General features: G+C 39.4%; 1 long non-coding RNA gene across 2 annotated transcripts; it reads right to left on the bottom strand.

The window, feature by feature from the left end:
• Positions 1 to 205: 205 nt before the first annotated feature.
• LOC137859784 (uncharacterized) lies at positions 206 to 21,203 on the bottom strand. Of its 2 annotated transcripts, none has more exons than XR_011098543.1 (7): positions 21,065 to 21,203; positions 20,404 to 20,766; positions 19,126 to 19,599; positions 8,620 to 9,256; positions 4,759 to 5,033; positions 3,209 to 3,510; positions 206 to 1,575 (listed from the first exon to the last, which is right to left on the bottom strand). It is a non-coding gene; the product is annotated as an uncharacterized lncRNA (long non-coding RNA). The 2 variants fall into 2 exon arrangements; XR_011098542.1 differs by having other exon boundaries at positions 19,126 to 19,206.
• Positions 21,204 to 24,716: the final 3,513 nt, after the last annotated feature.

The raw sequence follows: 24,716 nt of genomic DNA, 5'->3' as shown, positions 1-24,716 counted from the left end.
TTTTTAAAGTACTTAACTACCTACAAGTGTGGAGAGAGAAGTTGAGAGGAATGGTTGACCCTCAGAGGATCTGACTCCTGCTGTGAGGATGCTGTTGTCTTGAATGCTACCCGAGGCACTGATCATTCTTCCTCACAGAGCTTTAAAAACCTGGCCCTTGGATGAAAAAAAAAAAAAAAAAAAAAAAAAAGATATTAAACTCAGAGTGTGCTTTATCTTCTCATTGTCCCACCACAAATTCTTGCACAATATCCCAGAGTTAACACAAATGGGTAACTGTTCAGTTATCTTTAAAAGCCTATGGGATTTGATAAGCAATTTCATGGAAATAATCTAAATATGCATAATAAAAAAAGAAGGAAGTGATGTTCTGTTAATGTATCACTTTTATTGTGACAAGTTTTTCTTCAAATGAAAAATAAAAGTGTAAAAACTTAGAATTGCAGTACTGTTAAGCACCTCCTGGGATCATTATAATAGACTGTACAATTATTACCTGAGCTGAAGTGTTTTGTTTTGTTTTGTTTTTTAAGAAAAAAAAAATAAAAAGAAAAAAAAAATACAACAATAAATGTAATTTCATTCCTCTACCCGATATGCAAAATCTGCCTAGCATCTATTTCCAATATGAAATCAATTTTACATTTACTCATAATACTGCATGGAACCTTACTGAAAATCTTGATATAATTTCTATAGGATTTTTAAGATTTGCACTAGAGTAAAGCTCAATAAAACTTTTAAATGGTTTACATCCATCATATCACTAAAATATTTTTAAAATATTTTGCTCAGCATTATGAAGGGTAAGAAAAATAGTGGAGTTGTTCCTTTCTGCAAGATCCTACAGGCTTTTTTTTATCTCCACAACCAGGCTCAACTTTACAATTTTTTACACCAGGTTTTCTTATGAGAATAGATAAAGGTAGAGTCAGATACGTATGTTTAATCTCTACACACTGCAGTTCTGTTGACTTAAATCCAGGAACTCCAAATTTACATAAGATTAAGGAAGATAAGAATTATTATGGCCGTCTCCTTGGCAGTGATTATGTACACCGATCTGTGTGCCCAGGCAGCCTCAGCTCACCTCGATGTACTGGACATTACATAGGGTCAGGACGGCACAGGTTTCAGGGCTCACCAAATCTATTAAGAACAGTCAGAAATGTTGAATTCCTGTGCCTGAAAATATTGAAATCTTCCAGTGAGCAAACCATACCATTAAGAGTGTTAAGTTTGATTTTTTAGGATATATATACATATATATATGACCCTTTATGTAACACTTTCCATTGAGGAACACCAAAAACAGGATGAGTGGCTTTCCAAGTACACATATGTGAGCCTCTTCCCCACAGTACCCACTATATTTTGAAAGCACCACTTTTCTAAACAGCAATTTTACAAACAGTACGTGTATCGACAACGTGGTTATCTGGTTGTCATTTCTGTTTCTTTATACTTGCAGGTAGCGGACTCATTGTTTTGCCAAAAAGGACTCTTCTAAGCCATGCACTGAAGGAAGCAGCACAATTTGCTTTGACATCCTTGTAGCTCCGTATGAAAGATTACCTGGCAAGCAGTGACGACAGTGCATTAATATATAAAATAATTAGGAAGAGCACTTAAATGACATTATGTCTGTGTTTGTACATCCTCAGCCTCATGGCCGTATTATCTCCTCTCTCAGCAAACCACAGCACAGCCACTTTGAAAAGTATTGGTAGTGACTTACATGCCTACCAAAAGAGTCCGGAGCTCATCCAAAAAAGTTCTTGCCGGCGAGGACATGAAAAGCCGTTTAGGCATGCCCGGCTGTGCCTGCACCTCGCTTTCACAGCGGATTAGCTGGAAGGAGATGGGCTCCTGCCGCAGTGGCAGGATTGCATAATGCTCCCCTGAGAGCTCCAGAGTGACTTTGAAAGTTTTATTAGGTTTTTATTAGATCGTGATACCCATTTTCAGTAGCCAGCTTGTCCAGTTGCTCGCAAATTATGATAATTTGAAATATTGTACTGAATGCTATAGGCTGCCCTTAAGTTTCCCCAGAGCATAGGACTGAATTAAACACTGCTAACTCCTTGGCACTGGGGAGGACAAATTTTCCCAGTATGAAAGCGATTGCCTGTGTTGGATTCGTTTTGCCACGAAACAGAAGAGATGAGCATGTGACATGATGTATTTTACAAGGTGCTTAACAAGAACATGATTGGGAAAAAATTGAAATCCATGAAATCAATGCTATAACCTAATATTGTTTGTTCTTAGTGACTACTGGAGCACAACAAGATCAATGTCAGGACAGCATTATTCACTCTAGTATCAATGACCTGGAAGAAGCCATGTAAAAGGATGGAACCTGCCAATGGCACAACATGGGGGGAGGCTTGCAAGGAGAAAATAAAAGAGTGATGAAACTCAGAATGGCTTGAACTGGCACAGAAATAGGATCAGTTCAATACTAAGAAAGCTGAGAGTATTTGAAAAACAAATAAAAAAAAATAAAAAACAATCTTATTTTGTCTCATGTTACAGGGTACGAAGTCTTAGGCAGACTAGCAGAGCAAGAAGGGTAATTAGAGATCTTGTACATGTACACGTAGGTAATGAAGATGAGCAGCACACGGCAAGGAACGGAGCCCAGAAGGGGCAGCAGTGGAGCTGGCAGAATTAACTAACAGCACACGGCAAAAACCCTTTATTATCCCTTCAAGCGTCTGCTCACGTTGCTTTAGCTAACAGCCCAGCTCAGAGACCACCATGTCACACCCATCCTAAACTTTTCAGCACTATATAGATGTGGTCTAGTACAGGACTTCATGTTTGGCCATCTTAAACTTATGTTTCAGATGGATCTAGGTTATGAGGCAATCCAGATTGCTGTATATTTTCCCACGTTGCTTTACTGTATTACCATGACTGAGCATAGCAGCACATCTTCTGAACAAGGTAGAAGGCTAAATATCCATAGTAATACTCTTGTTTTATTTATTTGTATCAACAGTAAAAATTATTACAGGTAAGATTAGCAGTATGCAAGAATTTGCCAGCAGAGCAGGGGATGTCTCACCCTCCATTAAGACATGGGAAATGGAGAGATGGTCCTCTTTCCTCAAGAAATAAGCCTGTTCCCAGAGGCCTGAAGGACTCAGGTGTCACCGCTGGCCCAGGTGAGGCTGCGGAGCTCCATCTCCTCTCCACTTACCTCCAGCACCCAGCATCTCCATCCTGCTGCAGAAACCATTGCCACAGCCAGGGGCGTGTGGTCTTCTACTGTGATGGACGTGTCTTGAGCCTGCCATTTAGGATCATTTGCTTTGTTTTGCCTTGTTTTCATGCTTCAAATATTTTCAACTTATGGCTTCTCAAAGTTTTGAACCAAATTCTTGTCATAGAAACTGCAATCGCACTGAGAGGCTGTGGCCGTATCTGAAAGATTTAGTGTCAGTATATGGATTGGCTTTTCAGAGTTGATCCAAGCTATGCCCATATTTTCCACTGGAGGACCTAAAAAAATAATGCAGCATATTTCTTCACCATGTCTTAACTGTATTTTAGGTTACGTAGTCATGTACTATAATATAAAAAGCCTTTTTCTAGTGCTATTTTCAGCATTGCAAAAAAATCCAGACCTGGCAGTTTTTACAGTTTCAGTCCAAGACCAAGCTTCAATAAGCTCACACAGCTCTAATGATTGTTAGTGAAAATGTAATGGGCCATTTGAAATACAAATGAACGTTGGTAGGTAAAGGGATTTTTTTTTTTTTTTAGTGGAATCAATTTACACTAGCTATTTAAAAAATATTAAAATAAATGTAATGCCATTAAATGTAAGCTTGAAACCTACTGAGAGCATTAGTGGCCAAATCTGCCAAAAAAAAAGTAGTCATGCCAAGAGCAGGGGGCCAGATTCTGCTCTCAGTTACACTGGTGTTAAGCCAGGATAAGTCCCCTAATTTCAACAGGCTTGTTCTGAAATAACATGGGCATTAAGCAGGAGCAGAAAGGAACTCTATTCCCCTTCAGGTATGTTTTGCAGTGCCCCAGTTTGCCCTTGGCAGCCCAGCTTGCATCTCAGCAGCCCCAAGGACCCTTTATATTTCCTCAGCTCCTGTTTTTGCTGGGCTGAGGAGTCTGGACGGACCTCCTGAGCAGCAGCCAGGGTTCGGCGCCGTGTTTGAGGAAGGATGGGAAACGGCAGGGAGCGGGGTTCGGCAGGTGCCGTGTTTTGAGAAAGAAATTAATGGACCAGAACAGCAAGAAGAGCTCGTACGAGTCTGTCACTGCAGAATAATTAACAGCTAAGTAGAGTTCAAAGTTTTGAGGGCAATGAGCTAAGCAACAGGGGAAAAAGAAAGCTCTTTTAAAATAGTGTTTAATTTTATATTACTTACAAAGGAAGGGAAGGAAAACAGCTAAACCATGTGGTTAATATATTTTTTAAAAATTTATGTTAATATCCCAAATTCCCTTTAGTAGTCAAGAGGTTTTGTGGGTAACCCCTCCCTCCTCCTACATGACAATTTCTAGAAACTATTAAATATCGTATTAATATACTTCTTTGGGAAAAAGAAAAATATTTGAGTTGGCATAGCACTCTGCTAGGAAGGTTGGCTCCTGCGTCCCAGGTGATGACACAAGACAAATAACCAAACAAGGAGGAAAGGAGCAGCAAAGAGAAAAATGTTTCCTTCATCTACTCTGACTTTCCACCCCATTCTTGGAGAAACCTGGGAAAGGTACTCAGGCTCTCACCTGGACTGGCCAAATTCCTCTTCATGAGGGCTATTGCAAACAATCTTCTAATGAAAGACTAAAAAAAAAAAAAAAAAAAAAAATCCAGAAAGAAGTTGGCTGCTTCTCCACTGGCAAGAGTATATCTGTTTCTTCCAGTCATTTTTCTCTATTTCCAGTTGTCCCATTTGTCTTCACCAATCTGAGCTGAGCCTTTCTGGCCATGGTGCAGCCAGTGCCCAGCACTACTTCAGCCAGCCACATCTTCTTTTCCACCAGCAGCAGAACCCTGTCCACTGGAAATCAAACGTTGGGATGATAACTCAGCATATGCCAATAAAACCAACCAGGTTTACAGGAGATATGAGAATAACATAATAAAATATGACCAGTATATTTGCAATTAACCAGCTCTGCAAACAGCTGCACAGGGGTAAAATATTGCATTTTCTATTAGAAATCACTACAAATATCTTAAGATTTATTTTAGAAGAGAAAAAACAATGTAGATATACACTTACCCATTCATGACATGTAAATAATACCAACAGTACTATTTGTCACATTCCTTGATTTCACAAGGGTTGCAACTGGCAGCTGAGGAATAATTTCCTTTTAATTGTTAGTTGATCTTCTCTTTAATTACTGAAGTTGCATGAATAAGGCACCAAAGAATGTAACACAAGTTCTTTCCATACAATAGACTTTCTTTAATAATAATGGTATTTTTATTGTATTCAATCCACAGAATATAATTTTTCAGCAATGAAAAGCAGCTACAGATTCTTAAAATGTACAGTTTTCATTTCCTTAAAAAATATTGGAAGGAGTGTTGCTTCTATGCATTAATATAGGTACTGTGCCCTATGTAAAAGATGTAGGATTTAATAGATTTGATGTTGGAGGAAGGTAAATGTGTGCAGTCTCCTGTCTCTGAGCAAAACCAAACCCAAGGGGCCTGCAGACACCACCTCTGGCTGCTGTAGCACAACTTGCTGCCCCACGGACAAGGGAGTGTGGCTTTCCTTGTCTTGCTGAGGCTCTGAATTTGGGAAAACCCAAAACAATCCTGCCAGAACAAGTCACAGTGCATTTTTTTTTCCTGCCTATTTCTGACCTGAATAGGAGTAAAAAGTGTTCCAAGTTCCCTGCTTTTGCAGCGTCCTTTGTAGAAAGCGCTTTAATGTAAGTGGAGCTTTAGACGAGAGAAGTGGGTATTCTGGAACCGCAGCACGATAGGAGGTAATTGTGCCAAATCTCACAGAAAGACTTGAACAATAACGCATTGCGCAGAGCGACATTTAGATTAGGTTATTAAACGAGGGGAGGAGGTTATGTGTGCATAACACATTTGCAAGCACTTGGGATTTTTTTGAACCGATTTCTGCCGTCCTTTCTGAATCAGTGTTTTGACTGACTTCAGTGGGAGTTTCACTAACATAAAAGCTTCCAAATTCAGCGCCAGGTTTAAACATCTGGGCAGCGCTGTGCCCGGGAAGCCAGAGGAATTAAGATATTTGCCCTGCTCTCACTGCACTGGAGCTGACTCCTTAGCACCCTTGTGCTCCTTGGAAAATCCCAGCTATGGTTTATCTGAAATTAATTTGCCCACACTGTTAAGTCAATTACCCAAAGGAGCAGTGACTCGATTAAAAATCTATTTAGTTCAATAGGAAACAGTATACTTGGGATCAATCTTTTTTTTTTTTTCCTTTTTTTTTTTTTCTTTTTTTTTTCTTCTCTTTGACTGCAAAGAATCTTGTTGTATCCCTGTATAAATAATAAAGGTAGTGCACTATCCGCTCCTGCTCAAGCATGACTGAGCAGATACAGCCTCTGTGCAGCTCGTGTCACCCACACCCAGAGAGAGACGGTATGAAGAACATCTCAGACAAAAGTGGGGTTTGCTCCTGCCCTGTGGGGAACCCCTGCATGCCCCAGCTGCTCAGTGGGGTCATGACGGCCACTTGCTCCCCACCTTCCTTCCGAAAGGTCTCTTGCACCCGTCTCACCTAGAGAAATGCTCTTGTTGTCAAGCCTACAGCAAACTGTGTCCAGACAGATTGGTGTTCTGCTCAAAGGAGCCTGCATGAATCATGTATTAGTTCATTTAAAAGCACTTTGTAGACAAACATGCTCACTCTATCAGCAGGCACGGGGATGCAAATACTTCACTGGGTGTATATGAGCCCTGACAGGACATCTGTGATGCATGGGATTGGGAAACAGCTCACTCCAGAAAGATCAGGCAATAACGAGCAAAAAGGCTCACCGTATTTTGTTCTTTTTCAGCAAAATGAAAATTTAACTTTGCCATCATGTTGGAAGCAGAGTAAACACTATCAACAGAAAACCAGCAGCAGGGAGAGGTAAATGATTTACAAGGTATTCTTCAATCATTTAGCAGAAAGACAGGAGGTTTTGGTTTCGGGTCCAGAGTACTCTTGCAGAAGGCAACTATTCCCCAGCAATATTAATGCTAAGATACCTGCTGTGCAGGATTGTCCTTTGGAGGTGAGGAAGAAATAGAAACAGTTAGATTCAGGAAATACTAATGGCAGCTTTGGTATGCTAGCTTCTTGGTAGATGTTGATTGCTCCCTGCAAATGAAAACAAGCTAATGAGTACGTGCGATAGCAAAATATTTGGTGGGCTCTCATTAGCAGGTAGGGTATGTGGAATTAATTTCACTGAGAAAATTGTAGAATAAATTATTTGCATAGAAAACATAGTTTGTAAAAGCATCCTGGAAGAAATTCAAGCATGTTTGGACTTTGTCTTGTAAGTGGTTCCAAGTTGATTTAAATTGTGAGAGATAACTGTAATATTATAAATACTTTAAGTATGGGTGTCAAAGACACAGTTACACTTTATAAGGTATGAAGAATGTAAGTTTCAGTTTTTGCCTTGGTGTCAGTGGCTGGTACAGAAATTTCTTCACAATAAGTATGACATGATACCACCAGCCACAGACTGCTGGCTTTTGTAACTGCAAAGGTGGTGTGTTTACTAACTTTTTAGCCATTTTTTTAAAAAACATGGTCACATGCAAGGGAGTCCTGTGTTCACACTAAATAACAGAAGCCTCTTACCCCTTCGCAGTTCATGGATGTTCATTTTTGGGTCTTCAGAAAATGTAGAAATTAATTTGTTCTCCTGAAATCCTAATTTTACCTTAGCAGTAAAAGAAGTACTGGAAATAGTAATTCAGGCAAACAGAGTATTGTTACTGTTCCCAGAAAGGTAATATATTTGAATAGCTCTGCATATTTAACAAGGAAGATGTGTTTTGAGCAATTTTTAATAAAGTAATATTTTACATTTCCCATTTCACCCTTGCAGGAAACTGCAAAGATCAGTTCTGGATTGAGATTGCATCCCCAGTCTTGGATCCTTTAACATCCCAGAAGGCTCACATGAAAAAGAAAAATCCCCCTACTTACACTGTGAATAGGTGCTAACAGCTTTAAAGAATTACCCACCAAATATTAGGTGCAATTTAAAACTACATTTAAAGCAGCACGGGTAGTTTAAAAGTCTACGTGGCCAGCTAAAAGTCAGAGAGAGAAAATTACTTGAACACGTGTTGGATGAATTTCTGCCTGTGTGGGAGATATCGCACTGGTGGGATAATATATCCTCCTTTAAAAAAAAAATAAAAAATCAGCAGATTCTTTATCTGGTCTTCCATATGACATGCGATTCAAAATCTGGGCAAAGGCTTTTAGCTAATTTCCATTTACTATAAAAAGAAATACAACTATGCTATCAAAGTATTACGGAAGATTATTTATGTTGAGAGACATCCTTAGGCTAAACTATTAAGTGAGGATAATGGATATGAGCCACCTAAGGTGTGCAGAGGACCCATTAATGAATTACCTGGTAAAACAGAGTCCGAACACGTGCACTCAGGTAGTGGCTGGCTTGAGCACTGTGCTTTTGGAGGAGCAGCAGGACCGATGAGGGGTCATGTCATGCCAAGACCTGAAAAATGCACAATAAAATGTTCCAGGCACTACTCTACAGCTGCTTCAAGGGCTGGTCAAGGGCCGTTCAGAGTCTTCACTGCAGTATTTACTCAATATATTGTATGTTGTATCAATTTAAATATGCACTGCAACTTATTAGATATTTATTAGCTTACACTTTAAGCCCCAGTCTATTTTATAACCCCAATGCCCCCTGTTTTATGTAAAAAGGATATTTTAATGGATATAATTTAAATTACTTCATAACTAGATAACTTGTTCCAGTCTGCTACACCAATGAAACCTACAGTAATGACTGCCTTCAGTAGGCAATCCCTAATTTTAAGAAGCCATTTTAAAATATTTATAACATTTCTTGTGCGATGTTGTTTGAACTGTGTTTATAACAGACATCTCGAATGGGCTTTCGGGTGGTTTGCAGAAGTCTCTGTCAATAGCGATTCTTGCAGCACCATCTTTGGAGCAGGGGCAGCAGCTTCAGTCCTGGGTGCCCCACATTGCCCAGGGCAGCACCACCTGGCACAGGTCTGAGAAAAAATAAATAAATAAAAAAAAATCACAGCATAATTGTGAATAAATGTTTGTTATAAATTTAGCTAAGGCGTAAGCATCTAAAAGAGCTAAGAAAGCAACCTGTAGGTCTATAATTTCTCTGCTGTCTGAAGAACAACGATGCCTCGTGTTGGTCTGCTTTGGCTGCTGAGTGAAATGAGCTGAAGGCACCCGGTGCTTGCTACTGGGCCTTCTGCTTCCCCAGGAAGGTTGTGAGAGGTGGGGTCTGGGGAACTCCTGGGGGTTCCTGTCCCCGGGGGCTGCTAATGCACTTGGCTCCTGCTGCCTGGCTGGCAGCTGGGGAAGGATGCGCTGCGCCTCTGTGCGCCACGGGGGCGAGCACAAAGGGAAGGTAAATATACAAGCCATGCTAATTAATATTAAATATTGAGTGTGTGATTGATGTTAATGATAAAAAAAAAAAAAAAAAGCAACCAAAAAAGTGCTGGGACATAATACAGCTGAACTTTTGTAGGTGTGGAGGCATTAGTAATAAATGCTAAGAACTGCTTTAAGCCACTCATTGCTTAAGGTTTTTGCTTTGGGAATCACAAGTGTTACCTTAATATATTTACTTCAATAAAATACCTAAGGCAAAAGTTAGATTTATCCTTCACTCAGTTTTCACTACTTTAGCAACAAGCCAGTGGAATAAATGTGATTTTCTTCTGCAAATAGGTATTACCTGGCAATGTAATTAGCACTCACTAAACCAATGTAAAACCATTTGAGCCCAAATCTGCCTACAACCTCACAAGAGTTGTCCTGATCACCACTGAATGCAGGTGGCATCCATAGACTGGTGTTACTGTGACAGTGAGCTGACATTCTGCATCACCTCCTTTATCATTTATTAGAAAATAAATAAATCCAGATCTTGCTCAGTGGCAATTCCTAAGGAGAAGAGAGCACCAAATGGGTTTTAAACAGCCAAATACCCAATGCATGAATAGAATTAGGGCCAAACATCCTGCCAAAGACCAGTCAGCAGGAGCCCACTGCCAAGCCCTGGTCCCTAGATCAACACCTCATCCATGAAAAAAAGCTGATCTTTAAATCAAAGGCAGCTCACAAGAAGAAAAAAAAAGAAAAAAAAAAATACCAAAGACATAAATCTGCTTTGGCTACCAGCCCAGTGTGATCTTCCAGTATATTTCTGCTGATGCTACTTCTGGGATGGGACAAAGGAAATGGATGACACTGAGACGTCCGTGGCAGGAAGACCACCGGATTGCCTGTAAAGAAGCAGCAGGTAGCATGTGTAGATGACAGTGCTGTCAAGGGGCTACAAGTTCACCTCTCCAGCTCCTTTTCTGTCTTGTGGGAATTTCAGCAGCTGGGCTAACCCAGCTCTACATTTGAAATGTACTGAGAAGGGTTTTGTCAGAGACATGTTGTACTTTATGCCCGCAGGACGCAGGAAAGCAGCGAGCTTCACTTTGGCAATATTTTTGTGAAAGCAAAAAGCACCTCAACAACTGTAAGGGACCTGAGATTCTTCTGCAAAATAGACATCAAATTCTGCTGAAATTCACTTAAAGCCAGGGCAGTGATGAAACAAGTATTTATCTGAGAGATGTCCAAATCAGATTCACACCACACCTGAAAGCCAAGACTTCATCTTCAAACCACATGAACCAGTGTTACAGCTCTGCTCTCCTTTTAGTCATCTTTTTAGCAAACACATCCAAACTATTACACTTGCGGGCCTTGGCTTTATCAATGGCTAATTTAGCCCCATTGTAGTATTTCTGAGGACCTTGATATCTACGGGTTATTATCAACAGATAATTTATAATAATAAACAATAACAGTAAGTTACAGATGTGTATTCTTCATAAATAGTATCAATGAAAGATGACAAGGAGGACACAGTTAACCACTTTAAAAGGATTACCAAGGTTTTGTTTTGTTTTGTTTTTTCTTTAAGAAAGTGGTAAATAAAGTCTGTTGTTCTCCTCTTTGCTTTTTTTTTATTATTTATTTTTTTGTATGTGTGGTTCCTTTTTTTTTTTTTTTTTTGTACAAGAGAATGAAAATCTGTTTGCGGTTGTAACTTTTACAGCACATCAAATATTTTCTTTTTTTTTTTTTTTCTTCCATAATTATTTTTACAGAGAGCTGCTTTTTCAATCAGGTCACTGAACTCTGAAAAACAAAACTTCAAGGCTACTTTTGAAAAATTGGACTTTACTTTTCTTTCAATAGAAAGATTCACAACTTTCGTGCGTAAGCCAAGACTCAAAAAATAACATAAATCCTTTCAGTGCCGTCTCTCTCTTTGCCTGTGTAACAGATATTTCTGCTAACATTTACTTTTGTAATTTTTCACATTGTTTTAGCTCTCAGAGGTTAATATTTGCCATTCATTTTGATATTCACAAGCTACAGAGGTAGGCTTGCAAATATCTGCCCTGGGAAAATGAGCAGCTCTGCCAGAAAATATGTTCAAGTTTCTTTGTGGAACTGTGGGAGACAACACACCATTGACAACATTTCACTGTATTCATCTGTTCATGTTTTAAACATCTGCACAATCAATTCAGACTGTACAACAATTGGTATTTAAAAGGGATAAGCAGATAATTACAGCAAGTTTTTTTTCTCTCTTTAAACAGTAAACATGTACTGGAAAAAAAAAAAAAGTTTATTAAAAAAAAATAAATCAGTGAACTGATACATACAAGAGAAGCCACTGAAATCATATCCTTACACTAAGACCACACACTCATTTTCTGGTAGGCATCTACAAATACAGAAGAGACTGCGTGGTAGCAAAATTCAGCTGCAGACAGAGCTGCCTGCAAAAGCTGACCCACTACTTGCAATAATATCAAATCATAAATGAATTAATTTGCTTGCTGACCAAGTAGTTTGCCATATTAAAGTGCAAGTTTGCAAGACATGTATTCTATTATCCCAGATTGCACTCTTGACACTTTACATTATGAACATTTAGCATTCATCCTTTGATATTTTGAACACTGACTACAATGAAGCTGTCAGCACAAAGGAATTTTTTATTCAATTTTCTGATGTAACAAGCAAGGATCTTACAGAACCATCATTAAGCATATGGAAACAATAGGGAATCAATTATCTAGCTATGGAAGACAAAAAAGGTCTTGATGGGCACAATATTCAGAGAAATGGAAAGTTTGTGAAAGAAGAGAAGAGAAGAGAAGAGAAGAGAAAAGAGAAGAGAAGAGAAGAGAAGAGAAGAGAAGAGAAGAGAAGAGAAGAGAAGAGAAGAGAAGAGAAGAGAAGAGAAGAGAAGAGAAGAGAAGAGAAGAGAAGAGAAGAGAAGAGAAGAGAAGAGAAGAGAAGAGAAGAGAAGAGAAGAGAAGAGAAGAGAAGAGAAGAGAAGAGAAGAGAAGAGAAGAGAAGAGAAGAGAAGAGAAGAGAAGAGAAGAGAAGAGAAGAGAAGAGAAGAGAAGAAGATGATTATTTTGTTTCTAACATTCAGAAAACAATATTTGCTCCAAATGCAGTTCACAGTGACTAAGAGAGTGACGATTTATTCAAAGGTTGCACCAAGCTTGTACTGTTATTTTCACCATGGTCTAATGCTTGTAGTATGTTGTGAGCAAGCAGAGATCATTAACACTGCCAGACAGCTGCGTTGGAATCATCAAGTCAATAGTGTGCTCTTGGTTAAAAAATAATAATAATAATACTAAAAAGAAAAAAACAATAATAATAATAGTGGGGAAAAAATGGTGTATTTTGATCAGCACAAGCTACATAATCTAGATTCAGTCATTGACAGGGAGGACAAAACTCCCACAGGGAGAGCAAACTTGTTTTGTCACATCTTAGCATGTAGACAAAATTCTAGCACAAGTACCAATTCCCCCTGAACTAGGATGTAACTGGCAGCCCACCCAGCCTTCTGAGGTAAAAGAACATATATGTATGTGTATATGTATGTGTATATATATATATATTTACAGACCACATGAAACTAAATTTAATAAACATTCCAGGAAGGAAGGGACTTGGCAGAACAGCCAGACAATGAAATAAAGCGTTTTTTACTACATGGCTGTATTTTAAGAGCTTGCAGAAAATGAACTCCTTAGTGATCACATTCCAATGAATTTGGAAATGCTTTTCAGTATGCCATGTTGTATCACTTACCACTGGACAGTGATTATTTTAAAGCTGCAATATAAGACACAAATATTTGTTTAAAATGAATTCCGCCTTAAAAGTCTGGGTGTTCTTTTTTTTTTAGGGATTCAGATACAAAAATGAGCTGAGTGACTGTGGCCTGCTGACGTCCCAACAGTATCACCTGTGCAAAAGTTCAGCTGTAGAGGGATTCATTTGGAGTACTCACCACCACTGAAAATAGCAATAAACAGTGTTTTGTGATGCTCTTTGCATTTCTTTATTTGTCCTTATTGTGTCTGAGACGCATAGTTGAGAACACTGGTTTAGCTGCAGTTGGAGCCTACACAAGCAATAGTTTTTTAAAGTGCCACTAGAATTGTAGTCGTATCCAGGTAACACCATAAAATAATAAATGAGAGAAAGGATACTGGAGGTCGTGGAAATATGAACCTATAAAGATACACCTCAGATTCCAATGCATACTCTAATAACAAGGTAGGACTGCAGGGAACACATTGATGGCTTTCTTCATGCAGCACTACAGACAACCGCTCTTTTTCACTCAAATTCGTTTGATTATGGGGAAAAGCTTAATCTTTTCAGTCTATAAAAAATTGAAACGTTTTGCTCCCATTTCATAAATGTTGACATTTCCCACAAAGGGAGAAAATATATCAGAATGTTTCCTTAAAAAGCAGTAGGAAAGGCCTGTCCCGCCTGGAAACCTGAGACACGAAGCTTGCTGAACCTCAGCTCCTCAGGGGCTTCCTCGACCAGAGGCTGTGGTGGTCCCAGGAGCTGGGGCCTCACGTCTTGGGGGATGTCACTGCAAACAGGGTCCCAAGGGTCCTTGGTGGTACCACACTGACGTAGGGAGATGTGGGTGGTGAGGAAAATGTGTGGCATGGCCTCCAAATATCTGTTCATCTCTCTAGTCTCCCTGGAAATCCATGAGGTAAGCAAGCTGCTAGCTTAGTAGAAATTGCTTTTCTTTTTTTCTTTTTTTTTTTTTTTGGTTTTGTTTTGTTTCCAGGCATCAAGGGGTGCTTCTGTAAAATGTTTCAGCCTCAAGGAACAAAATAAAAAGAAGAAAAAAAAAATCCTTTCATTAGAGACCACTAAAACCCGCATGCACCACGTCAAGAAGCAGAGCTGTGGGAGGTGCTAGGCCTGCCTTTACAGAGGGATTGATCTCACGTAGAGCCAGGATTAGCAGCAGACTGAGTCATGCTCCAATCATTTCCTTAAAGAGAAAAAAGATGAAATAATTGACCTGAAACCAAGTTGTGGTACTCCTACAACATGTTTGTGATTGCATGTGAGGTCCTGATGCTTCTGCCTGGCCAGGGCCAAAGGGAAAGCCCACAAACTCCAGCTGGTGGCAGAAGTGATCTCTTTGGAGTCAAGATCTGGATGTCTAAGTACGACAGGATTAGATATTCCACAACACACCTGATACAATGCTGCTGAACATGAGAACCAGAACAGTAGCTTTTTCTTCTGCCATTTAACATACCTCATAACCCTGAGGACATTGTCTTAACCAAAGGCTTGAACTCTGGATGAATTGTAATTCTCACAGCATTGAAACCCAGGAGAGTGCAATGCTTGCCAGAAAGATCCTGAAGGGGAGAAGGGAAAAAAAAAAAAAAAAAAGAATAAACTTGACAATTATGGAAGGGGAAAAAAAATAAATAAAAAAAAAGAATATGCACATCCATAGTTTTGCTAAGTTTGGGATTGACTAGAAGAATCAAAGTGGTAGCCTGGAGAGAAAAATCTGTATTTGAGGTGTGAGGTTAACTGACAAAAATCAAACTTAAGACTGAAGTGTGTAACTTAAAGAACAGCTAAAACCTACAAGAAACCTTTCAAGAAAAAAGTATCCGATTACATTTTATGACCAAGAGGCAAAGCTAAGAAAAATATTTCAGACAGAGGAGCTGTTATTTTTGTAGCTTTGAAACAATACGTAACTAGCACAAAAGATAATATGATACAAGACAGGTAATCCTATCATTTTAGAGTTTATGACTGCAATCTTCTCCACATGAGAGACTTGATTGTGCTTAGTTTCTTTCCATAAGTGAATAAATTCAGGGAATCACAAGCACAATTATTCAGATTTCTGTTTTCTTCTCAGGCTTGAAAAGTCAGAGCCAAAGGACTAGTGGCCTTAAATGCTGCGGAAAACCTTCGTACATAAGCCTGTATTATATCCATACACAAAGCATAATTAATATAAACGGCACTGCTCCCACAATATATTTTTCTTTGATAGTCGTAATTTAATCTAATTTTTTAACAATTATTATTCCTATATTAAATGAAAAATGTCATAGTCTAAAAAGAAACTGAAAATACTGAGAAAACAGTGTAAAAAATCTGAGGACAAGTCATTATCTGTGACATCCTTTCTTCCAACATTGTCTCTACAGCAATGTCTATGTCCTGAGCAACTGCAAGGATAGTATTTTGACTAATAGGACACAACATGGACGTGGTTGTAGCAGGGTGTTTGCTATCACCAAGTCTAATTGTGGATTTTAAACTTTCTGTCTACCTGCTTAATCCTGAATGGATACTGCGGTCTTCAAAATTCTAATTTTGGTCATTTCTGGTTTTGAGTATAGCTTTGAACTCACACTAAGTCCCTACATCATATCAAGGTGCCCTGAACTGGAAGCCCCCATCCATGTCTATATCTGGGAAGCAATGGTAGCAAAGCCAGAAGGCTGGAAAACACAAAATGGCAGAATTATCCTTCCCAAGCCCATGTAGGGAAGAACACCTCCTGGTATGCGAAGGGTTCACATCAACTAGGGAAAAAGCAGAGTCTATTTCTCTCTAACTTCTGGACTGATTGTTTCTGTTATTTGGGATAAAAACAAGTGCCTTTTGCTGTAAATGCTCTGCTTATCCAAAAATAATAATATTCTTAGAGCTAGAAATACTAGCTTATAAGCAATTAGGGAATTTTCTTGAGAGAAAGGAGACCTTTAGTAAATTCAAGGACTTACTTATTTTACATTAACATGTCATTGAAGAAAATACAGAAAAGTTACAAGAGCTGCAATCAAAATTTGCACTGTGAGCATTATATTATCATAGGAAGGAGCACACAGCCACTACCAGCTCTTTAGTCTTCTCTTCCTGTATTTGGCTTTTCTGGGGGGAGATGGTATGTAGATAGCTAGCTCAGACAAAGGGCTAAGGCTGTGAGTCACAAGTAAGGCTCGGGGAGGTGTGGGATTTAGGTGCCTCTAGCATCCGCATTTCCCATTGATTAGTTTGGGCACTCAGGACCTTTGCTGTCACGGGTAACCAGGGCTTTCCGAGATGCTAAACACTCCCCAGGCACTGCAGAGGTAGCTCAGGCATCTAAATTAGTGCTCTGCGTTCTTCTCCCGGGACACAGGGCGCGGCAGTTGCTGTGCCACAGAGCACAGCACAGAAAGTCCCTTTGTGCATCGATGCAATTGATGGAGTTTGGGTTGGAAGCGTGCTTTTGAAGGCCACCTCCCAGGTGTGCCACTTCCCTGACTGGGTTAGCATCACACAGACATCATGGAACACACAGACTAAATCTCTTCAGGGTGAAACTAAACCAGAAGATATGTTCCAGCCAGTCCAGATTGGATTTTGCAGGACCAGGCTCACCATCATCTGAAGTGAGCACCCTGGAAATGCTTTTATTGTGGACATCTGGTACTCAAGGCCAACAATTTCATGATACAGATCTGCTGCAATAAGTTGTTGTGATGTAGATGCAGCCTTTGTGAAACAGCTTTACGAACCTAAAATGTTTCCCAATACCATCCTCCCACTCTCTAAAAAAGCCAGTATTTTTTTCTGTGTTCAGACATGGGAGCAGAGGTTCAGGGCTGTCACCACACTGCATCACTCTCTTCACCCAAAGATTTCAAAGAGCCTATAAACCACAGTCTGGAACATATACAGACATTGTCCACATTTTAAGCAAGGTTTTTTTAACTTAAAATTTAACAAAAGATCAGTAAAACATCTTTTCCAAAGTCACACAGCATGCCAGAAACAAAATCAGAACAGAAACTGAATTTCATGACAGGTCATGAGCTTTAACCTAAGAACTACTATTAATTAAACAAACCTGATATTTGATTAACCTCGCATAAAATTCTGCAAATGATATGAGCTCTCTTCCATATGTGGTGCTAGAAATATCCCACCATTTCTAGAATAATTCAGCAGTGGGGATATGAACAGAGCAGGAAGACCAAAAGGCAGTAAAAGAGCAAGAGGAAATTGGCTGCTGCTTTACCAATTTCCTGTTGGGGCTCTTCAGGCTGTATTGCTCAGGACAACCATTACAGAGAGGCTTGCAGCTCTGGAAAGCTTTTATTGACCTCTCTGTAAATACAAAATGGCCCATGAATTAAATGGGAGGGTCACTATGAGGAAGTTCAACAGACTTGGCAGATTCTTGGGAATAAGCAAGAGCAGGGATCAAGAGGACTGATTGAAAACGTGCAGTTATTGTGCAGAGGCTTCCTTTTCTTGGGAGCAAGCTCCCTGGGGTTTTCTAGGCCAGGATTTACAAGGCTAATGAAGGGTGTTGGTTTCTTCCCTTCTGTGACAAAAAATTCAGCTTAAGACAAGCCAGATTTACAAGCAACTGTCTAGCTGCTGAAAAGACATTTGCCAAAGCTTTCCATCACCCAGGCAATCCCCTTTTCTCCCTCCATGTGCACACACTTTTTTTACAGGCCCTGTTGCATCATTGTGCTTGACATGGGACCTGCCTGGACTTCGACAGAACTGAGTTCTGTTCACTCAGCCAGGCAGTTTTCCCCACCTTGTGAGCTATTTCTCTAATAACACCAAAAATTGGGTAAACAGATCTTTGTGAAAACTCCTCCTTCTGTTTTTTTTCTTTTTCATTAGTATTGAACAATCAATATTTCCTTTCCACTTCTTTTTACAAGGACTCAGAACAAGTTACAACCATTACCTTTACTTGAATTTTCTTGTTAGTATAAGAAATTTTTTTATTCAAATGAGCATTGAATGTCTTTGCTTGAAATTAACTTCTTCAATTAGTTAAAAAAGTAGAGGGGAATAAAGATTTTTCTGAATATCTACATGTTAACATTTTTATCTGTCCCTTGCTTACATTTGCTTTTATGAATAATCACTGAAACTCCAAGGTTTATTTGCAGGGTATCCATGGATTCAGGATTTGGATCATAATCTCATTGATAAAATCCTAAATCAAATACTAATAGCTTTTTCTACTTAAAGTTCCCAGTAAATTAGTGCTGTGGATATTAGAGAAAAGCCTCACCGTGAAACTTTTGAAAATATAACTACGTTTGGTCTTGAGAAAAAATAAAAATATTTATGCAAGAATTTACAACTAACTTTGAAATTTAATGCACTAATTTCATCTCAAAACTGCATATTTCAAAGCAGTGCAAATCTCTCTAACCTCTGACATTGGTGCTGTTGTTTTTAAGCAAGAAACCCACTTTAGGCTGTGCTGACAAAATCAGCCTTTCTCAGAATACTCTTAAGAAAAACGCAATTATTGGAATGTGCAAATGCTCATTTATCATGTTTCATTCATACTGAGGTAGAAACCTCAGACAAGGACAGTGTGACTGAAATTTGTAGAAACACAGATGGCTGGGAATTGCTTCCCAAGACCAGGTGGGACTGCCTGCACCCCACGTCCATGCCGCATCCTCACCGTGGTTTGGCCACCTCATTCCTGCTCCCCTTCTCGCAGCCATGACAAATTTGACCTTCAGCATGGGATGAGGCTGTCCCCCTGGGGTTTGCAGAAATAGTTCAGTGCCTGTAAAATTTAAGCTGAAAAGTTGGCAAAGCCGTGGCATATTTGGGACTGTGAAGTGTAAGCAAGCACTTCATGGGTCATGTCATGCTTGCCTCAGGGTAGGGGGACAGATGAAAAGTAGTGGCCACCATCATCCTATGTGCACAAAACCAGTAAAATCCTGTGCAAGAGTAGAATGCACAATCAATAAACTTTTCAGTGTGAGAAACGTCCCAAAATTGGAGCAAGTGATTAGCTCTTCTTCGACTGACAGTTAATGACCTTGAAGGCTGACCAGTGGAGTGAGCATGTGCGCACGCTCTGCACACCCTTAAAGAAGGGAGAACTTCAAAGGTAGGTGCCTCGTCTGCAAATCTCCCAGGCTCTCTTAGATATGAAAAAGAAAGCTTAGATGCTTTGGAAAAGGGGACAGGCTTCACATAACCAGAAACTGATAAAATTTTAAACCCTATATTTATTTTATTTTCATGTAACAATCTGGAAGCTTGAGAAGATCCTACTGATTTTCTGGTCTTGAAGATGTGTATACTAAATCATTGCTATATTAAAACAATAATGAATTTAGGTGTGTTCACTCTCATTCACACTAATTTTGGTGCCATTTTGCCCCTAGGTTTTGGGGGCAAATAAAACTAATATGATGGAAAGAAAGAGATGCCCCAGACCTCTGAAAAAACAGCGGAATATGAAGACTAAATGCAAAAAAAGTTGCTCTCTGAATGCCTTCAGGCCTGACTTTTATTTGTTTTGTTTTACCAGTCATGAGTAATTTGCCTACTCGATAGTCATGCTGTATCCCTTTTTAAGCCCCTCTGTTGACATAATGATTGCTTAAATATCTAAAAATATGCTGATCTCTAGTGGCACATGAGGGGCAAAACAAAACAAAACAGGAAAATTATTTCAGGAAAATATTCAAAAGCTATCAGCAAATTATTTCCATTTGTTGTTCTTAGAAAGGGAACATATTCTGCAGACCAAATCATTTAAACCTTACAAAAGTGATCAAATTTGTATCAAAGACATTTTTGCATTTACAGAAAAGCAGATACTTTAAGTCCCCTTCTTTTTCTTAAACGATGCAAAGAGACATTACTGGAAGAAAAGCCATCACAGCATATGTGACTTCAAACATTCTTCACACAGAACTATTTATATGTTTCCCCTTACCTTTTTTTCCCTCCAAAACAAATCCAGGCTGTCTAAAAAATAAGTCTGGAAGTGAGCTGAGATGCTTTGTGGCTTTCCCAGCCCCTCCAAGCAGCACACACATCCCCGACGGGTGTGTTCAGACCAGAGATGTCCCCGAGCCGACACACTGACACTGTTGGCCTGTCCAGGACCCTCCTGGGGCTCTGCTCCTGCTGATGTTAAAGCCTTTGAGTAGACTTCTCCTCCAGCTGTTCACCCCCTATCTTTTCTCCGAAACAGCATAAATGTTATTGCCAAATCCTAGCAGACCACAAACAGAAAAGCATGGCGATGTCAAGTTATGATGTCTTTTCTTCATCTCCCTCCTCCTGCTTCTGTCTCCTGTTTTAAGAGAGGAAAGATTTAGAAACATGGAAAATCTCTCAGGTGCCTCGCACCAAAATTTAGGCTATCCTTCCTCCCTCACACGCACACAATCTCCCCACAGGCTTAGCATGGAAAAGCTCGTCCTAAATAATACTCAAAAGGGTCACATCAGAAACAAGATTAATTCAGTGCACCTAAATCTTTATTGGGGATAAAGATATTTCTCATTCATTTCTTCTCCAGACACCCAGTCAATAATTTAGAGAAAGATTCCTCAATTACTCCATTCACTTAAAAGATATCAATATCATACTTGGGAGAAAATCCTGTAAAATTCAGTGCAGTCAAGTGCTGACTTTAATGTTTTCTCTTCAGAGGATGTGGAGCTGAAGCTTGCATGAGATTCCCCTGCCTGCAAAACTCAGAGGAAAAGAACAGACAGCACTGGGAGATCCCCCGGCCCTCCAGGAAAAGAGGCAGAAATGAAATGACTAGACTTCTACTTATGTGTTTATCTAGAGTAAGAACAAATCATTTCTATTTAAAGGAATGATATTGGCATCTGCAATTGCCGATGGTTCATTTAGTCTGGTGTCTTTTTAGCAGCAGTGGAGCAGTGGTCCATGCCGGATACCTCTGAGAAAAAGGGAAGGAAACAGAAAAAAATCCTTCTGGCATATGACTGTGAATAAATGTGAATCTTAATTCAAAATTATATGGGAATAAAAATAGAGTGTCTTCATATTGTAAAGGAAAATTACTAACAACTTGTGAAGTCAGCCTGATACTAAGAAGCTAAAAGGTCTTCTGAGTAAAATTCCTGACACAAACATGATTTTTAAGAGTGGGGATCAAAATTAAGATTTCACTGAGTGAAATTGTCACTGATGCTGATTTTCAGCCAAGATTATGTATATGCCTGATACATGCACATGTGTGTTTTCACTTGGTCAGCAGAGAGTTTGGATTTCTTAAGGAGACCACCAACTTTGCTGGACATGTTTCAGTTCTGAAAAAAAATGGAGAGAAATGTGTTTAACTCATTCATGCCACAAGGAACACGAACAACACATTGCCAAAGGCCATTGTCTACCTCCAGACACACATCCAACAACATTACAGCGGCAGATTTAACAGGTGTAGCTGCAGGGAGAGTTTAGCAGAGACTTTAATTAGTCTAACTACCATTTTAAAGAGACAAATTTGATAAAGAGACATGTATCTCACTACACAAATCTGTACGTAATCCTATAACTGCCAGCAGCAAAGGGGCACCACTGAAAGTTCAGCCAAGCTACCAGTGGTTGCTCATCCTTATCAGCCCTGGCTGACAACAGTTGCACACATAATACTCCCACCTCTTCTGGAAAGGTTTCCTAAAATATGTTAAAGAAAAGTTTTAGATGAAGATCTAAAAGCAACTGAGAATGGCCACTCATTACAACTTTTGGAAAACTGAGCTTCAAAAGAAATGACACAGATAATTATCTGCAAATTGGAGATTCAGTGATGTAAATGGGTCAGATCCAGCATTTTGGCTCCAACTGGGTAACACGGAGCTTCTGGGTAACAGTCCCGCCCTTGGTTTGAGCACAGTTTTCATTTGTACTTCACAGAAACACCACTGTAATTCATTAACGTATGTACCATTAAAGAGGAGTTGTAGGAGAATGAAATATAAGAAGGGTTGATAGATAGTGTTGCATTGATGGGTTCCGCTTGGTTGGTAACATCAAGTGGCAGAATGAGAACAGTTTTTAAGATATGATTAAATATAAATTTTATCAAAGGAGCAGTAAAACATTATAGCTTTAGGCTTTTTAAATTCTGTACACATTGTAGGATTCCAAAAATAAAGCTCCAGCTTCTTAAAATTGAATATCTGTGTTGTATCATTTAAGCAAGACACCATCTGAGCTACAAGGCATTTTTATCTGCAAAACCACCCTGGCAGGGTTTAGAAAGACGACACACTGGCCGAAGGGTATGCTCGCTTGCACACAAATTGTTAAGCTCCACCTTTAAGAGTCCTTGATACATATCTGACGCCTCTGTAACATGACCCAGTCACAACTTGGATCATGCCCTCATTTGGACTTAAATCAAAGTCAAGCCCACGTGTTATTCCAAAAAGGAGGGGAAATCCGAAGGGGAAATGCTCTGGATGGCACGTGCACACAGCCTCCTCCCATGCTCAGACATCATCACCCATCACATCATGTTGGGTGCAAAACAATGATTTTCTTTATCCCAGGCCCTCACAAGCAGCTGCTGCCAAGCAAAGCACATTCTGGCATCCCATGCTGCCTTCTGGAGCTGCACACGCCTCATCTGATGTTTGTAGGTGTAGTTTCAATTCAGATAGACCATCCTTTCTGGGCACCCAGGTCTGAGGATCCCATACTCCCTTTGAGACTCCTTTCATCTCTCAGTACATCCTGTTAGTGTTGCTGTATCAATCCATTCAAACTCACTACAAAACATTAATCCCACCTCAGCCTCATTTCCTACCCAAGCCCGACTGCTCCCCATGCCTGTTATTCCTCTCCCAGGCTCCGCACCAAACACTCTTCTTTCCTCTTCGGGGAACAGCTTGGACTCACCAGTGTGAGTGCACATAACTGCACTGGGATTTAAAGTGAATATTTTGTTCTCACCCCACACATATCAGTAAATGATCATCTGTAATCATACAAAGAAGTGAAATCAAGCAGATATTAAATTATTTTCCTTATTTTTTTAACATGGTTGTGCAGTAGGGTTCCCTAACAACAACAGACCTATGAGAGAGCGATCATCCTAATTCAAGTCAGTGAGTGTTCCTTAGCTATTAAAAAATACCCATATTAATTAGTTCTTGCTCTAATTGCCATGAAAAATTATTCTGAAAAATAAAAAGAAAACAAGGAGCAAAGCAATGTATATTTACAAATACAGGAACTAGAAATAAATATTCAAGATAGCCTTTTTAAGTCAAATGCCCAGCCAGTTTTGAATAATAAAGCGGGACAAAGTCATTTATATAGAAAGAGCTAATGATTTCTGTATTTTGCTGCTGGTAAAGAATTGAAGGAGAGCTGATTTGAATCTTCCTTCAATCTCCCATCAATAAAACACAGACAAGGCAGATTCGAAAGCTGATCTGGGAGAGTCATGTTTTTATAATTGCTTTTTACCCTCAGGCGTTTGAAATCCAGAGGGTCACGAGTGCCTGTGTTAGTGCTGGAGGAGGCCAAGAGGCCCAGTCAAAACCCTGAGACACAAATTAATTTGTTTGTGGTTCTCATGTCTAATTTGGGGAAAGAGAAAATTCTTTGCCACTTTACAATGTTTTAATCTAATTAAAGGGAGATACATGTGAAATATTTATGCAACCTTTAGGAAAAAAGAGAGAGAGAAAAAATTTGCTCAGCCTCATTTGGGAAATTTTCTGAGATACAGAAATGGAACAATTTATAAAACAAATATGGAAAAACTGTGGACAAACCATTTGTTTGTAAAAAGTATTTGCAAAATTTCAGAACAGGTTAACTTCGACATTCTTATTTTGAATTAGGAGACTCACAAAATGGCAAAGAAGCAAACCGTGACTTCTCGCCAATGCATCTACATTACAGCCAATATTATGTTGGAAAAGAAGCATTATAAGCATAACTCTGCCTAGAAAACATTTAAATTATGCTGTATTAAGGAGATATAAGAGAGTAAAGTGCTATCAAGGGATAAGCTTCATGGAAAAACAATTCAAGTTGCTCAATATTTTGCGTTCTCCAAGTGACATGTCTTTCCTAAGTAGTGCTCCAGCACAGTCTCAATCTGATTTATACAGCCAGAACCTGGAGTGTCTTCTTTATGTGTAGCAGGGCAGAGAATTGAGCCACTGTGCTGCCGCACTGGGCTGATGAGCATCTTCCTACTGCATCCAAACGCGCAGCTCCAACCCTGCTCAGTCCAATGCTACAAGC

This window comes from Anas acuta, chromosome 7, assembly GCF_963932015.1.
Source record: "Anas acuta chromosome 7, bAnaAcu1.1, whole genome shotgun sequence".
NCBI classification, from domain to species: Eukaryota; Metazoa; Chordata; class Aves; order Anseriformes; family Anatidae; genus Anas; species Anas acuta.
This window is presented reverse-complemented; position numbering and strand designations above follow the sequence as displayed.